Below are 18320 nucleotides of genomic sequence, written 5' to 3'. Positions count from 1 at the left end.
GAGTAAAAGAATATACATTTATTTACACATCAGTTATAAAACATGTCACTATTATCAAGCAGTTGAAAAATCACAACCTTAATACACTACACCACACCAAATAGATTCTTGACAAGTTAAGCTCAAAATGAAGTATGAGCAAAATGGCACTTCAGTAATTTAAAAGGGAGGGAAAGACAAGTTAGACAAAAGTTAAGCAGCACCAACAAGTAAGTAAGCAGGGCAATCTTTTAGATATTGTAGTGCTTGTCTGACTTTGTTTAAGTTGACTAGTTGTTGCCAAATTGTTTTGTCTTGTGTTGGTACACCATCAACTTGGACAATCAAAGATTGATCTATTGGACATTGTAGTCCTAGAGTTTGAACATTTTCTTTTAGATCCAATGCTACTTTGCCATGGATGCACTTAAGTAGGTCGGATGGATAATTTGGCTTATTTTGTTTGAAGGCGTATTATAGCTTTAGATGGTTGCACTGTTAGTATGATAATGCTCTCATACAAGTTAAGCTGTTGAAGAGCTTTTTGAAGTAGTAATATTTCTAAGTTATTAGTGATCGCAACATGATGGCATTTGGTTATTGTCAAGCTTTGTGTTGCAGTATATGCACACTCTTGAGGGGCTAGTTATTTTTTATTTACCTTCTGCTGTTAGATATAAAGCTAATTGGAACCATTGGGATTCTTCATTGTCTTCTATTCTGTAAGCTGGATCTACAATTTGTGTGCCCTTTTTATTAAATGTTCTGCGGCAACCAAAACATATTTGGTCTGGTTTTATACCATATGTGTTTTGAAACTTTGCTATTTGTTGTTTGTATGTCTTTATTAGGATTTTGGTGTTCATGAGGTTTTTGGTAATGTTTTCTGAAGGTACAGAATTCTCCAAGTCACCTTCAGTTCCAATGTATTTATGTTGGATGTGTTCGATTTCTTGAAGGAGTTCTTTGGCTGTTCTATGTAGGAGAATATTATTTAAATTCTGCAGTTCTAGAACACGAATTTTTGCAGAGTTTAGTTGATATACAAAATTCTGTATAGTAGAATGGTGTGTTGCTAACATTGTGATGTGTTGGAAAGTGGTTTTACACAGAGTTCCTAAAATGCAGGCTAATCAATGTACTTGCAGTATGGCTCTGCACTGGACAGGAGTCCATGGTTTGTAAAGTTTTCATTTTATTTGTGTCTTTTATTTTTACATAGTGATTGAAGAATTGCTGTAAAGCATTAAAGGATTGTTGGCGTACAATACACATTGAACTGCATGTATATTTGTACACTGGACGGTTTGTTTGAATGAAAGGAGCATTTGGTTAAAAGTTTGCTGGGTATTTGTTTTCTATAATGGTTTCTTTTGCCATAATGGTTTGTTCCACCATTTCAAACCCTGAACCAGTATTGTCTATGGCAATTGTTTTTTTTTGTTTTTCTTGTTTATAAGCTTCTTCATTGAAGTATGGCTCTATGTGGCTTGAGTAAATCCAAGTTTGAAAAGGTCTCTATATTGACACTGTGCATTTTTAGAAGTACTTCTTGCAATTTATTGATTACGTTAGTTAGTGGGTTCATTCTGTTTAAAGTGGGTTCATTCTGTTTAAAATCAATATAAACAATATTCTCTTTAGTAGACAAGTGTTATCAATTAGAGCTTACAGGATTACTCTCCTGCAGTCGTTTTTAAGGGAAGATCATGACTTTTCAGATATTTTTATAAGATTGTAAAGAACTCTACGGTGGAAATCATTTTGTAACATAATTTTTTTGGATTGCTTAACCGTACATAACACTGGTAGATAGCGGATTCGGTTCGTTAGGTCTGCTTTTTTTATACATAATTTTTAACTTTTTTGTTTTACAAGCGGGGCCTTACCTTCTTTAGTCATGGTTGGTTTAGTTTTGTTGAGTGAGGTGACTAGCTGTTTGGTTTTAATGTTTTCTATAAATTGCTTTAGAGGTGGATGACTATGTGGTTTACTTTTAGTCTTATCTGCTCTAGTTTTTCTTTCTTTTCGGTGTGCAGTCATAAAATCAAATAAATAATGTCGAATTACAAAAAAATCGAAAAATTAATGTCGAAAAAAAGTCTGTTTTATTTATATATTTTTTTGGGGTTCTGCATGTTAAAAAAAAGGAAAAAATAAGGGGGTGGGGGAACCCCCCCATTTCGAATAAAAAACATAATAAAAAAGAAATGTGACTTTATTTTTTCGCTTTTTTGACTTTCCACATTATTGTATTCGATTTTATGACTATAAACCTTTCTTTTCTACGGGGTTGCTGTTTAGTAGGCATGTTGTTGTGTCTGTTGGGAAAAGAGAAAGGTTGTATTGGAAAGTTGCGCAACGTATATGCATGGATGGTGAATGGGTATGTGAGTGCTGTTTGATTTTGAGGTGGTATATTAGGTGTGGTTGGGAAGGTTGGGATAATACAAGTTTACAGAGGTGTGATGGTTTTGAATTAGTGAGGTAGGCAGTGGTAGTGTGATGGAATCTTTATGGTGATTATGCTGTTTCGGGGAACATAGTATGTGTTGCAATGGGGGTGTGTGGATGGGAATAGAAGGAGTGTGAATGGGGGAATATAATGGGCTAGAGGGAAATAAATGTTGGTTTAAACAGAGTAGTATGGGGTGATAGATGTATAGTGGCACTGTGATGCTTTAATAACATACATTGCAGTGTTGTGCTTCTTTCCTGTAATTGTAAAAGAAAGTTAGTGGGAATATGTGGTAATGGCGAAGTGCTGTAAGGAAGGAAGGATCATATTTGTAATGGAAGGTGGAGTGGTGGGGAAAAAGTTATCAAAATTGGTGAACGGTTAAAAATAGTTGCTTTTAGGAGCATTTTCATGAAATTTTAGAAATGTTTATGCACATTTGCAGAAGCTCTGTAACATTTTGTAAAAGAGAAGAAAGGGTGTTGGAAAAGATTTGTAGTTGGTGTGTATAAGTTTAATGTGTTAGGAGTATTGCACACTTGCCAACATAATTCATTCTAATTTGTAGGTGTTTATGTAGTCCTAGAGTTTATCTTTTCATTATGGGACATGTAGTTCACTTTTACCATTATGAAAGTACCAGTCACAGAATGTAGAGAAAACAGTAGGACAGCATAGGCAGCTGAATATTGGAATGGGTTATGTTAGGAAGTATATATGTAATGTTAATATAGTAAACTGGCACACACTGGGTGCCAATTACAAATGGTGTACAAATCTATTTTTTCTGCTTTTACTTTCTTTTATGAAAATGTGACAAAGTGCTGCTGGAAATGCAGATATGCTTTTTTTTTACTTTCTCGAAAAGGCTTCCAAAAATATTTTGAAAAGCAGAGCTTTGTATATGTTTATTTGATATTACACAGCCACATTAGTAGTTATGGTTAAGTTGCTAATCCCATAGGAAGAGCACTTTTTTTGCGTCTTATAACTTCGCTTTCCCTGGACGAATTCTCACCAAACTTTGAAAAAAAAGTATATGGCACACTCTGGATTTGCAAAGTTTGGTGAGGTTTGGTCCAGGGGGGGCAAAGTTATAGGGGGGCCCTAAATTACTTTTTTTCCCATAGACTGAATAGGGAAAAAACTGCGCATGCCTGCAGCCCAAACCGCTGGACGGATTTTCACCAAGTTTGTGGCAGGAGCAGCGGCTTGGTCCCAAAAGCGTGCTTTTGTAAATTTGGTGAAAATCCATCCAGTAGCTTTTTTAAAAAATGATCAAAAAGTAGGTCTAACAAAATGAGTGATATCTATGCCTGCTCTGTGGACACACTTCCATGTTCGCTCCGTGGACAGGACACCGATTGGCTAATTGGCTTGCGTCATGTCCACGGACATGTGGCATGTTCCCTGATTGGATGGTGAAGAGTGTGAAGTGCCTCAGATTGTTTCTATGCGCCCGCCATCTTGGATCCATGTTTGGTGTCCGCGGACATTGCGGTAAAAACATATTAAAAAACACAACATTGCACTTGCTCAAATTGATCAAATAATCTCTGGGGAGGTGAAGGGTGATGAGGATGGGATGGGATATGGCTGCAAGAAGCAAAAACCTGGTGTTTTGTTGTTGCGAAAGTCACACGGTACATTTGGAGGTGTTCCACAATATGTGCCTAAAGTACAGCTGAAAGAGATTGCATTTTGGCATTCAAGGGATGGAGATGTATAATCATGGAATTGTGGGCTTGTAAACATAAATTGTTGCTTCTGCAGTCTGCAACCCCAACCTTACCTTGTGGTTTTACAGAGTAATAACACATTCTGAATGCCCGTTCCTCTGTATTGTTTATATTGGTTGCCCAATATTTATTAATATTAAATAGAAGCAATTTCAGGTTATTTTACACTCTTAATTAAAACGGTTGATGTTTATAAATTGATGTGCTGGTGCTACACCCAGAGTGCGGTAAATAAAGGGCTAATGTGTCTGTGTTAAAATGTAATTAAAATAATAATGGAATCAGACTGGCACCCCCTAGAGCCTGGCACCTCAGGCAGCCACCTGCAGTGCCTGATGGACATGGATCAGAATAACAGTTCTCATGGATGCAGTGAGGCAAGTTGTTGCAAAGTAAGAATGTATTTTGATTGTGAGTGAAGGTCAACAGCTTTGAATATTTGCTTGTGAGCTAAGGAATCCCACGCATCGGACACACAGTATAAGGTTCAATTGTTTTTTGACCTTGAGAGAAAGGGGCCATTCCGAAAGGAATTGAATGAAAGGAGGTTTGTAATAATGAACATATGATAAGGTCATGCATTCCAAAAGTCGGTAAGGAACATGTAAATTCAGTTTATGAAGAATCGTTGGTGCGAACGCAGTGAGCGTTATGGTCTGAGTTACGCCAAGAGTATGGAAATGGTGAATATAATGTAAGTTTGATTTTTGACGATTGTATACCTGAACAAGCATTAACTTATTATTATGTGAACATTATTTCTGGGTTACATTCTATTTGTTTGTTCTGTGTGGCCTATTGCAATGAAACGCAAGTACAACCTTTGTGTGTAGTGGCCTTTTTAACATGCTGATGGGGAGTCCAGCATTGAGGTGCATGTAGACCACCACACGGTTCCCCCAGATTCAATGCTAATATTTCATTAGAATGTCATGTATGACCATCTCGAATTGTGTACCACTTTCCATGTTGTTTTCTCTCTGTTGAGATTGTTTCATGTCTGTGCTAATCGTTAGTTTAAACTCTATGCCGAATGAATAAGTCAATAGATAAAATGTAATAAAGATCGGGTAGTGAGACACATTTCTGTTATGTTTTCGAAAAAGATACATTCTGCCACTCTGCGATTGTCATAGATTCCAGATGCCAACTGACTGGTTTTTCAACCGGCAGCTGAACATAGTTGTGAACAATTGGATCACAGTGACTCTTTTTTGGGACGATCGCCAAGAGCCCATATGCCCTTACGCTGTACTAGTGACTAGGAGCAAAATAACATCCTTTACGGTAGTCTAGCCCCAAGTTTATGCAGAAGCACTGGAATTCACTGTGCGACCCAAACGCTTCTTTAACCGAAAACGAACACCTTGTGTATGCAAAAAGAACAACCGGTGCCTCAGGATAAACATTTTGGATCGCGAGCGAATAAACAAATTTTCAATTTGATTGAATATGGCAATAGTCGGATGTTCTCGGAGCGTTTATTGTGAAATAAAAGTACTTTACAAATTGTACAGTGTTGTTGTTTTCTTTTACAGTACGGTTCAATATTCTGAATTGTGACATGCTGTGTTGTGAGTCGATGTGTGTTGATTTTCGAGTTCTTCGTCACGTCACATAGGTGATTATGGGCGCGTTTGGCTACAAAACTTGTGTAAGGCGCATTGGCAAGGATCTACAAAAATGGTTTGCAAATGTGGCAGTGTTTTCCTATTTGACAAGTGTCATAATGTAGTTAAAAAAAATAGCGATATAGCTTTTATAACGTTAGTGACTGAGGGGTAGCCTGTGGCCATGGGCAGTGGCCAGAATGTCCGGGTCATGGAATAAGGTCATGATCTGGACAATCTGGCTACTGGCCATGACCAGAAGGGACAAAACATAGGATTAAAGTGGCCATGTCCAACTGGGACTGGCTTTGTGGTAAAGTTATTCGACATTAGGATAGATTTGAAAGGGAAGAAAAATGTGCTCATGGTAATATGGTCATAGGGTTTTCTTTTTGCCTTCTTTTGCAGGCTTCAATGGAAAGCGAAGAGGGGCCCGCCTTCCCTTTCGATGGTGGCCATCTTGGAAAAGGATTTTCCTTCCTAAACCGGGACGCCACAGGTGGAGGATGAAAACTCCTCTTTTTTAGTACCACAGGTTCCCGCTTTGGGAACCTAGGCTGCTAATGGCCTTTATCCCCATGGGGGGCTAATGGTCCAGAGACCTTGTTATCCACCTTCGCTTCGCTTGGGCTGATAACTTGGGCTGCTGGGCTGGTATCCACTGTTCCAGTCCCTGGAACGGAGGATGAACACCCCAATATTGCCATTAGTATAACACAAAATGCAAATGGAAATGTTGGAAAATGTTATTGAGTCTGTGTACTGAGAACTATAAAGTAGATGGAGGCTATGCATTTTTTTTTTAGTTCTATTTTTTAACTGTGAAAGGTGGTTTGTAAAGGAACATTTATTTTGTTTTTGGATGGAGAGCTCAGAACGAAATGTGTTATTTCTAAGGTAGGGGGCAGTGTTTCTCATGCTCCTTGATTACAGCAGTGGTGGTGTCTCTTGGGGAGGAGGGATGGCCTTAGCTGATGCCATTTTAAGATAAATAGCAGTTTTGCTAAAAGTATGTACTGTGTACTAGATTGTTAATAGATGAGTAGGAATAGGTGTTGGAGCTGTGCAAGGGACATTTTGAAGTTGAAAGTTCCTAGATCAGTAGAAAATGCAGTTCCAAACTGTCTGCGAAGCACAGATCTTATTGTGAAGTGCGTACGGGTTCTCGGACACGTCATCATGGTACGCGCCAGCATATGGTCATGTGGCACTCTCCGAAAGGTCTGCAATGAAGTCAGATGTTCGTAGACATTATGGTTAAGTTGCACTAATAAAAACCTATTAAATTCAATGAAAATGTTTGTTAAGGGGACGTTATGGTTAAGTTGCGCTACTAAAAACCTATGAAATTCAGTGAAAAAACGGTGTTAAAGGGACGTTATGGTTCCAAGTAAAACCGAAAAACCTCTGAAATTCGCCAGTTATGGTAAGCTAAGCAACCATAACTCGCACCACCACCGTGCAAAGACTAACACCCATGACATCAAAGATGACATCCCAAATGTCATTGATGACATGACATCACATGTGCATTTACTTCTCATGAAAATTCTGTACAAGGGATTCTTATTATAATGTTGACAAAAAAGTGTCAAGGATCATTGGAATAAATATCATGAGCTGCTTAGTGCATTAAGCAATGCATTGATATAAATAGCATTGTATTATGAAGTTCTATCCAGTATACTAAGCTACTCATGTAGAAACATAGGCATTGTGTGCAGCATACATGATGGAGGTGCAATATTCATAATCTTGCCATGTTGAATAGTGAAATGATAACTGCTTTCTTATTAGAGTTTTGCATACTGTGAAACATGTAATAAGTTGCTAATAAAACCCACTTACTACATAATTGCATTATTACAGACAAAACACAAAGAGACAACAACACATACAAATAGGAGTATATGCAAGGAAAGGGAAGTAAACAAAAAAGCAGCAGTAGTAGCAGAAATTGTTCATAACTTAACTGATTATCTTTATGCAGAGAAATGATTGCTCTGTTTCAAAGCTGCTACTTACCCTATGTATATGTATCACATGATGTGACTGGACCCTAAGGAAAGTAGTATGAGTACAATGTATACACATATGAGCATATACAGGGAAAGTACAGTAATAAAAAAACAACAGAACTATCAGAAAGTGCTGATAACCCTACTGAATATCTTCATGCACAGAAAGGATTGCTGTCTTTCAAGCCTGTATCTTCCCCTATGTATATGTTTCATATGATGTGACTGGACCCTAAGGGAATTAGTGTAAGAACATACTTGAAGGATAAGTCTACAAATATAGTACCTTCTCAATGTTTAGTTCCTGACTGTTACTGAAGAAAACCATGTGGCCTAGATATGTCAGTAAAGGAAAAAAGGGGGAGCCAGACATGTGATGTCAACAGTGATCTCATCAATGACATTTGTGATATCATCTTTGATGTCCTGGGTGTTAGTCTTAGCAGTGCACGGTGGTGGCGCGAGTTATGGTTGCTTAGCTTACCATAACTGGCGAATTTCAGGGTTTTTTCGGTTTTACTTGGAACCATAACGTCCCTTTAACAACGTTTTTCGTTTTTTCACTGAATATATATATATATATATATATATTACATGGCCACGGTAGTGGCCATGTAGTTATGGTTAAGTTGGTGTTTCCATAGGAAGAGCACTTTTTGGGTGGCTTATACCTTTGCTCCCCCTGGACGAATCCTCACCAAACATTGCAAAAAAAGTATATGGCCCACTCTGAATTTTTTTGCAAAGTTTGGTGAGGATTCGTCCAGGGGGGGTAAAGTTATAGGGGGGGGTCCCAAAACTTTTTTTTTCCCATAGACTGAATGGGAAAAAACTTTGCGCAAGGCTACAGCCCGAACCGCTGGACGGATTTACACCAAATTTGCTGCAGGAGCGGCGGCCTGGTCCCGAAAGCGTGCTTTTGCAAATTTGGTGTAAATCCGTCCAGTAGTTTTTAAAATAAATGACCAAAATGTAAGGCAAAAAAATTAGTGATATCTGTGTTCGTTTTGCGGACGGACTTCCCTGTTCGCTCCGTGGACAGCACCCCGATTGGCCCATGGCCTTGCGTCATGTCTGCGGACATGTGACGTGTTCGCTGATTGGATGGCGAGGGGCGTGGAGCGCGTCAGATTTTCTGTGGTGCCCGCCATCTTGCATTCGCCGTCGACCGCGTACAGCGCGGTGAAATGTGGATAAAAAATTGTACTTAGTGCACTGTGTTGGTGTGTAAGAGTGTTTGGGGAGGGTGGGGGAGTATGAGATAGGTTCAATGTTTTGTTTTTTTATGTGCTAGAGGTTTTTGTTGCGTTCGATTTGTCCGCGGAGAACACGGCTGTTCTGACATTTTGTAAATAAACTAAATGGTGGGGTGTTTAGAGGACGGAGTATGTGTCATTTTTGTTCGCAAGGAAGGTAAAAATGAGCTATGAACACTCGCGGTGTACTTAATTGTTCGTAAATACACAAACTGGGGGTGTCCTCAGGACGCTGTCCGTATTGTAATCTGTCTAGTTGAATGTGTTCTAAGAACACTCGCGGTGTCCCGAAATGGTTGCAATCACACAAAATGGGGGTGTTCTGAGAAAGTTGTTTGTATTGTTCGTTGTCAGGGTGAAAGTGTTTTAAGACCACTCCTTTTGTCCGCTAATAGTACAATTTCCTATGGGCGTCAACCGACTTTTTGTCCACTAAAGAAACGATAAATCCGGCTGGTGTGCGCCGACATTATGCGATAATCCTATGACTGGCGCTATTGACCTGGCTGACTTGCTTTTGCGACACTAAATCATATCTCCCGCCCCTAAGCCTGATATTATCAAAGCATTCATATTACCTGCCTCTCTCCGTGACGTTACAGGGTGCGTCATCAAACGCGCCCAGTCCTCTCCAGTCCTAAGTGACTTTACACAGAACCCGGAAGACAACACAGATTATGTCACAACACAGCGCGCCACAATTCGGAATATGAAACAGTGATTTAAAAGCAAACAGCAAGATTGTAAATTTTGTAAAGTACATTTATTTGACATCAAATGTTTAGAGAATATTCAGCAATTTGCATTTGTCTTTGTTGTCGATCCGCAAAAGTTCATGTTGAGGCACGCAATGTTCCTTTGCGGTACAGAGGGTGTTAGATCAGCTTACAACTCAGTGCGCCACAATTCGGAATATGAAACTGTGGTTTAAAAGTAAACAGCAGGATTGTACATTTGGTAAAGTACATTTATTTCACATGAAATGTTTAGTGAATATTCAGCGATTTGCTATTGTCTCTGCTGTCGATCAGCAAAAGTTTATTTGGAGCCACGCGTTGTTCCTTTGCGGTAGATAGGCTGTTGGTTTATGATAAAAGCAGTAAATGGTCGCTCTGATAATCGGAAGGTTGCTCCAAAAACGAGCCATTAGACCACCCTATTGGTTGGTATGTTGTTTGTAGCCGCTAATACTGCGTAAGGGCATATTGGTCCTTGGCGATTGTCCCATAAAATGGTGAGGGTCATGAAGTTGCATATTTGGACCTGCACCTGCCAGTTGAAGAACCCATCGCTGAAGTCTGTAAATCGTGACATAGGCAAAATGGGGCCACCTGTTTTAAAAAACATAAATTAGCCTCACCAGCCGATCTTCATTAAAAATCATCATTTTATTCATTATGGCGTGAAACTATTTGCTATCGAAGATAGTGCAACGGAGTATGTTAATAATAAAATAATATTTTCCCCATTCATATAGTGCTAAGAACTGTGAGGTATCTAAGCAGTGCTTATTATTAACCACGGTGCGTGGTGCACATTTATCGACCACGGTGGGATGAAAGGCTGAGTTTGGCCTTGCTGGGATTCGAACTTGCGTTAGCAAGCTGTGCACGGATGTCAAAGCGAGCGTTGTACTCTCTGTGCCACTTGACAGGCTACAGTGAAGTGGCACAGCGAGTAGAGCGCTTGACCGCCTATAGACCGGTTACATTATTTATATTAACCCACCCTTTGTCGTCTGCCTTTTTCAGAGCCCTCTAAACAACAGGGGATCAATTCGGTGGTGAAAGTGCGTGGTAGAAAACATAATGCCACTTTCAAAGAACAAGTTCAACTTGAGCGGTCTTTAATGCTACGCTATTGTAATTATATTTGGTATAAAATAATCTAAAGGGTAACTTACAATACAATTGCAATTTCCATTGTCTATGAGTGGTGCAGTCCCAAAATACGACTCTGCGAGTGCCAACGATCTTTCACATAGTGATATAATATATAAAAGTGGTTTTGTTTAATAAATTTCATCCTTATCTTCTCTTACGTTTTAGCAACACTCCTTCAAGAGAAGTCTTTCATCACAATCTCTGTCTGTCAAGATCAAAACACAATACAACCTTATAGTCCGCTTCGTGAGCCTCTCTGGGGCCCGAGAAAAAAATGGAAGCAGCTGACCTTCACTGTGAACAAGCATAAATTCTTACTTTGCAACATTCTGTGTAAAGCCATCTGTGAGAAGTTGGTTTTTGCACGCCATGTTTGTATATTGTTTGCGTGATATTAAAAAAAGTTTGTTTAAGGGACGTTATGGTTCTAAGTACAGCCGAAAGACCCCTGAAAAAAGTTATGGTAAGCTATGAAAAATAATTCGCGCCACCATCGTGCACTGCTAAGACTAACACCCAGGACATCAAAGATGACATCACAAATGTCATTGATGAAATCACTGATGACATCATATGTGTATGTACTTTTCATGGAATTTGTGTACTAGGGATTTTTATTATAATGTTGCAAAAGAAGTGTCAAGGATATTGCAATAAATATCATACCGTTATTAGTGCTTTGAACGATGCATTGATATAAATAGCATTGTATTATGGGATTCTATCTAGTATACTGAGCTACTAATGGAGAAACATAGCATTGTGTGCAGAGTACAAGATGAAAGTATAATATTTGTAATGTTAATATGTTGAATAATGAAATGATAATTGCCCTGAAATGTTCGAAAATTCACAAAATGGGGTGTTCTGAGGACGTTATTGTGATTGCTTAGCTGTATGCAATGAGGGAATGGCACAGATAGTAAAGTGGACGCCGTCCGCGGATACCACGGTGGACAGAGCGTGCTACATCCGGGTTTTTCCAGGAAATCCAACATGGAACGAAGACTGTACGGATCAGCCAATCAGATGTCGAGGTTGTGGATTTGTGTTGAATGAGACTGTGTGTGGTGAAGATGGCAGAAGTGGAGAAAGTGAGGGTGTTGGTGCTCGGAGATATGTTTGTGCATGGTTTACAGCAGTACGCTGAATGCAGGCATGTTGCAAAGAACTTTGATGTGAAAGGAGTGGAGGTGGTGTGGAGCACTGTGCCTGATTGCAATGTACAGGAAATTGTACAAGTTTGTGAGGATATGGCCACGATGAACAGTCCGCATGTGGTAGTTTTGCACTATGGTGCTTTCCATTTGGGCAACGTAAGTGCCCCTACTTTGTTGGCTGATTTGGAACGCTTGGTTCAAGCCGTAATGAAGATCCTTCCAAATGCGAAAGTAATTTTTTCTGGATTACTACCTAGGGCAATATGTGTCAATAGTTCAGTTTTTTGTCCTCAGCAAAACATTGCTAGGTGTGTCATCAACCAAGGCATATGTGCCTTCATGCTTAGAGCTGGTATGTTCTTCTGTAACAATGAGAATATTGATGCCAGTAATGCTGTTAATTTTAAAGAAGATGGCATTTCTTTATCTTTTACGGGAAATGCCTTTCTATTTTGGAATGTAAGGGTTGCTTTGGAGAAGGTTATGTAAAGATTTTAGGAGTAAAGTAAGAAAAAAAAACAAGAAAAAAAATACAGAATAACAGGTGTCTGTCAAGCATCTGTAAAAAAAAAACGGCTCTTTTCAGAGCCAACTTCAAAGGGGAAATGGGGCACAATATTTAAATGTACATTCACCACGCTCAGATTTTCGATGTGTCCGCGGACATGACGGTAGTCCGCGGACATGAAAATCACTACGAGGGGTTTAGTATGTTCTATGTTACATGTATATGAAGTCAGGGATATTATGGTTAAGTTGTGCTACTAAAAACCTATGAAATTCAGTGAAAAAACTTTGTTAAAGGGACGTTAGGGTTAATTTGCGCTACTAAAAAGCTATGAAATTCAGTAAAAAAAAATTTGTTAAAGGGACGTTATGGTTAAGTTGCGCTACTAAAAACCTATGAAATTCAGTGAAAAAACTTTGTTAAAGGGACGTTATGGTTCAAAGTAAAACTGAAAACCCCCTGAAATTCAGCAGCTATGGTAAGATAAGCAACCATAACTCGCCCCACCACCGTGCACTGCTAACACTAACACCCAGGACATCAAAGATGACATCACAAATGTCATTGATGACATCACTGATGACATCACATGTGCATTTACCTTTCATGAAAAGTCTGTACAAGGGATTCTTAGTGTAATGTTAATAAAAAAAGTGTCAAAGATTATTGGAATAAATATCAAGTGCTAATCAGTGCATTAAGCTATGCATTGATATAAATAGCATTATATTATTAACTTCAATCCAGTATACTAAGGTACTCATGTAGAAACATAGGCATTGTGTGCAGCATACATGATGGAGGTGCACATCTTGATGTTTAGTCATGTTTTTTTCTTTGTATTCTGCGACTTTTTCAGTTTTATAATGAGCGAAGTGATTTGGAAGTGGCAGAATGCAAAGGAAAAAAAAAGACTTAAGAAGCACCTATTCATTGGAATGGTTGATTTTGGGATGTATGCATGTGCTGCTAACATATGAAACTAGCAGACACTAAGAGCCTGATTCACAGTATGTTTTCCTATGTGATTGTGCCATTATAAAATGCTTCCATTAATCAGGCCCTAAGTGCCACTTCAAAATGTTGTACAGATCCATTATATCTGGTTTTGCCTTACTTTATGGAAAGGTGACAGAGTGCTGTTGTACATACATACGCATTTTTTAACTTTTATCAAAATGCTTGTAAAAACAAACATTTGAAATTCAGAGCATTCTAATTGTTTGTTGCTTCATGTGAGCAGCGGAAGAATGCTGCACTGCATGAAATTTGCTAGAGTGGTTAACAAAGAGAACATGCATATTGAAAAGATTATTACAGGGTAATTAGCAGGAACTATTTATATATATTTGTGAAAGAGTTTAAGAAAACATTTTTAAAATATAAGAATATCTGTACTGTGTTTGGTGCAAATGCTGTTGAATCTGGAAATTGAAATCTTGCCCAGTTGCACAGTAGTTTTTGATGCAGGTGTCTTTCATTAACAGGAGATTTTTACTCTGAGAGTTGAAGTGTACATCTGGAGTGTTGAAGTGAAATTACAGGGTTAGGTAGAGAGATTTTGGATGTGATTTGTGGATGGATGTGTGACTCTTTGAAAGCAGCCAATGAGTGAGTGTTGAGAACATGAAAGTGGAAAGGGTAAAAGAGCTGCCCCTTTGCTACAGGTGCCGTCAGACAGTGCAGTAGTCTGCAGACAGAATGTGCCACATTCGGGTCTTTTGTACATGCCAGGCATGGAAAGGGGACTGTGGGAAGTAGCCAATCAAGTTTGCTGACTGTAGTGTACAGGAAGAGAGGGTAGTAGGAGTTTTAATTGCAGGAGTTGTGAGAGCAGTGATCATGACTATGGCTATGTGTTTGAGATAATAATAATAATAATAATAATAATAATAATAATAATAATAATAATAATAATAATAATAATAATAATAAAAATAATAATAATAATAATACTAATAATAATAATAATAATTTTGCATTTATATAGCGATACGAACCCTCAAGTATCTGAGAGCTGCTTATTATTGCACACAGTGTCTGGTGCTCATTTATCGACCTCAGAAGGATGAAAGGCTGAGTTTGGCCCTGTCGGGATTCAATCCTGCTTAGCAAGCTCTGCACGGATGTCAAAGCGAGCGCTCTACTCGCTCTGCCACTTGACCAAAGAGATGGCAGACTTTGTGGATTCCGGGGGACTCTTCAATTCAGTCATTGAAGAGATATGCCGATAATCATGGCATCCTTGGAAATATTGGACTGTCAGACTTGGAAGTTTCCTGGCATGCAGTTTGTGGCTCAAACTGGACAAGCTTGCTTTCATCCTGTGAGAGTATGGCTTACTTTAAATGTCCAGATATTATGATTGTCCATTGTGGAGGGGACAGTATGGGGTTTGTGACTCCAGTGTCTTTGGAAGTTGCACTGAAGGATTTTTTTTAAAGACTAATGCAACTGTTTCCTGCTGCTCAGATTATGCTTTCAGAAATAAATCATAGACGGACAAGGAGATGTCCAACAATCTTTGTCAGTCCTCAAATTGAACAATCAAGGCAGATCGTCAATAAAGGTGTATCTGTTTTTTTGTATGCTGCAGGGATGTCATATTTTGAGAATGATTTTATCAATTCTCAGCGTGTGAATTTTTCTTGCTCAGATGGAGTTCACTACACAGATTTCAGAAATGCAATTTTCCTTTACAATCTCAGGAAGGCATTGAAAAAGTTCCTGTAAGGAAAAAAAAAACATAAAAGCAAAAATAAAGGAAAAGAAGGTCTTTGTTAACAAACCCCCCAAAAAAGGTATTTTCAGAGCCACCACTAAAGATTATATAACTTACATTGTGTTTAATTTCCCTCCCCAGCCCTTTCAATTAGACTATCTGTCCATGGACATTGCGTTAGTCCACAACGGCACGTGCCAGATCTGGGTCTTTTGAGGTTTCCTGGCATGCAAATGGGACTGCTGAGGCTGCGGACAGTCAAGGTGTTCGCGGACATCAAGGGGATCAGCCAATCAGTTTTCCTGGGTGTGGTATACAGGAAGAGAGGGTAGCAGGAGTTTTGTTAGTAGGAGTTGTGAGAGGATTCAAAATGGCCATGGCAATGTCTTTCAGTAGACAGACGGTTTGGATTTTGGGGGTTTCTTGGGTCCACCGGGTGAAGGTCTATACTGAGCATTGTGGAATATCCAAAATTCCTGGATTCCCAGAATTGGAAGTGTTCTGGTACAGAGTGTGTGGCATGAAGTGGGTGGAATTGCTCCCATTTTGTGCAAATATGGTTCAATTGAAGCATCCCAACATTATTATCATTCACTGGGGTGGGAACCGTTTGGGGAACATGACTGGAATCTCATTGCAGTTTGCAATGAAGGAGACATCGGGAAAGTTGAAGGAAATGTTCCCTAAATTCAAAATAATTTTTTCACTAATTGCCCAGAGACAGATGTGGATACGTTGCTGTTAAATTGGTCTGCAAATAGAAAAAGTGAGGCGCAAAATCAATAAAGATTTGTGAGCTTTTGTTTGCGGCAGGGCCAACATTTTTTGGCAAGATGGTGTCCATTTAACTGCAGTGGGTAATTAGGAAAACATTCAAATGCTTTGAAGCAGTTTCTTTGAAAGTGAGAAGAAATAATTAAAATTAGTGAAATGTTCAGTTTGTGATACTAAACATAAAAAAACAATGATGAAGGCCAAAACCCCCAAAAAATGGTTCTTTTAAGAACCATACTTTTTCAGCGTAAAACAATCGCAATGATTCCAATTGCCCCAGCTTGGATTTTCTAGATGTCTGCTGACTTTGCGCTGTCCGTGGACTCTGCAGGCTGAACAGGAGCCTGTGACTTTTTTTGTAACTTCTTTTTAACTGTGAAAGGTGGCTCCTAAAGGAACCTTGTCTCTTGTATTTTTTCAACTTTTTATTTTTTTGGCATTTTGTATTCAGGAGAGGCAAGGTAGGGGAGGGAAGGGATGAAGGGGCACCAACCACAGACACTAAGGGGCATTTGGAGAGAGGAAGTTGTTGGGCGAGCCTTCTTTCATGTAGTTGGCTGTTTTTCTCATGCTCCTTGACCGTAGCCTCAAAAGCACTCCAAAGCCGTTCCCCGCTACAGATCAGTGCTTCATAATACATGCATAGCACTGTGACCCTTGAAAGGGTAAGGGTCAACAGCATTCTGTATGGCCTTTGATGCTGCCACTGGGATCCTCTGCCCCAAAGGAGTATCCTTTTTGGTGACAGGAGCAGATGAAGATGATTGGGTGGAGAAAGTCAACCTGCGTTTACCTGAGTAAGGTATCACCTTTCTAAGAGCACTCAGTTGGGCTGATTTCATGTGGCACCTCATGGAAGTAGTCCTGTAGAAATACAAGCCAGGTTTCCTGCGACTGTGTACAACTTTGCACTCAGTGCCTCAAACCTTGCTTACAAGAGCCTTTGGGACAGTCGTAGAAAATTGTCACACCTAGGACTCACCCCGAGTACTGGTGACACAGACTTCCTGCACTCCATCGTCTTCTTGATCCTCCACTGTATCACTGTGCCTGTTCCCCTCTCCAGGCCCTCCAGGTTGTTGAGGTGGTGGTGGTGGTGGTGGCGGGGGTGGCTAGGAAGGAGGGATAGCCATAGGAGATGCTATTTTCAGCAAGATTGCAGAACTCCCTACTAGCTTTCCAAATAGGTGCTGTCTCCTGCATAGCCAGCTTGAGAATGAGGAAAAGTAATGGGTGGGTCCCTTTATAGGATCCATCAACAGATAGTCATATTGTCGTCAGACTACTGAGATACAAACAAGGCCTTGGAAAGTTGTAAAAAGTTGCCAGATCAAAGTAGAATGGGTCTGGGAGCTGTGCTTGAAGCACCGTACATTGGCTGGAAAAGCATGTTTAAACTCTCCATGGCCACAGACACCGTTAGCAAACACCCCCATCACAATGCACGGGTGCAGTCACATGATGACATCACCAGACTTCTGCAGCCCCAACATCCATCCCCGGACACCCTTCAGGTGGGAATTTCAGTGCGCATGCGCTGGGTGTCCATAGAAAAGGAATGTCCGGATATCGTGCCTTTCTGGGGACACCTCCATTCTGAGTGCAGACACCCCGGACAGTTGCTAACTCATAATGGGGGTTAAAAAAAAAACAAGGGAATAGCACACAACAATAAAAAAAAATAGTACAAAAAATATATGTATTCCAGAAAAGGATGGGAAACAGAAAAGGGAGAATTACGAATTTGTGCACAATAATCATGAGGGGAGGAAGGGAGTGAGGTTTCATCAAATCGTCTTTGATTAAAATGTTCAGATTCTGATGGGGATGAATGCTGGGGACAAGAGGGACATGTGCAGTGATAGGGTCATTTTTTTATCATGTGAGGTGAAAGTGCCTTAAAATCATTACTTAGTTCATCCAGTTTTTTAGACAGGTTCATGGTTTCAGTATTTACACCTGGGGATAGGACTTCTCTTTCTGATTCTAGGGATTGTGAATGAACTGGGGTATGGCTTCTTCATGAAAGCGATGCATTGTAAGAGAAATAGAAATAGTTATTTTAGTAAGGTGTGTACAAGTACATTATTTGTTGACATTAAAATATATATTGTGTACCAATTACTTGTGGAAATTGTAGAGCATATTCAAGTAGTTTGTGGGCATCATCGTTAGACAGGACGATCTGTACCACTAGTAAGAAGCTCAGGTAA

The sequence above is a fragment of the Ambystoma mexicanum genome, chromosome 10, assembly GCF_040938575.1.
Source record: "Ambystoma mexicanum isolate Mex_15411 chromosome 10, UKY_AmexF1_1, whole genome shotgun sequence".
Lineage (NCBI taxonomy): Eukaryota > Metazoa > Chordata > Amphibia > Caudata > Ambystomatidae > Ambystoma > Ambystoma mexicanum.
The sequence above is the reverse complement of the archived record's forward strand: the minus strand, read 5'-3'. Positions refer to the sequence as shown.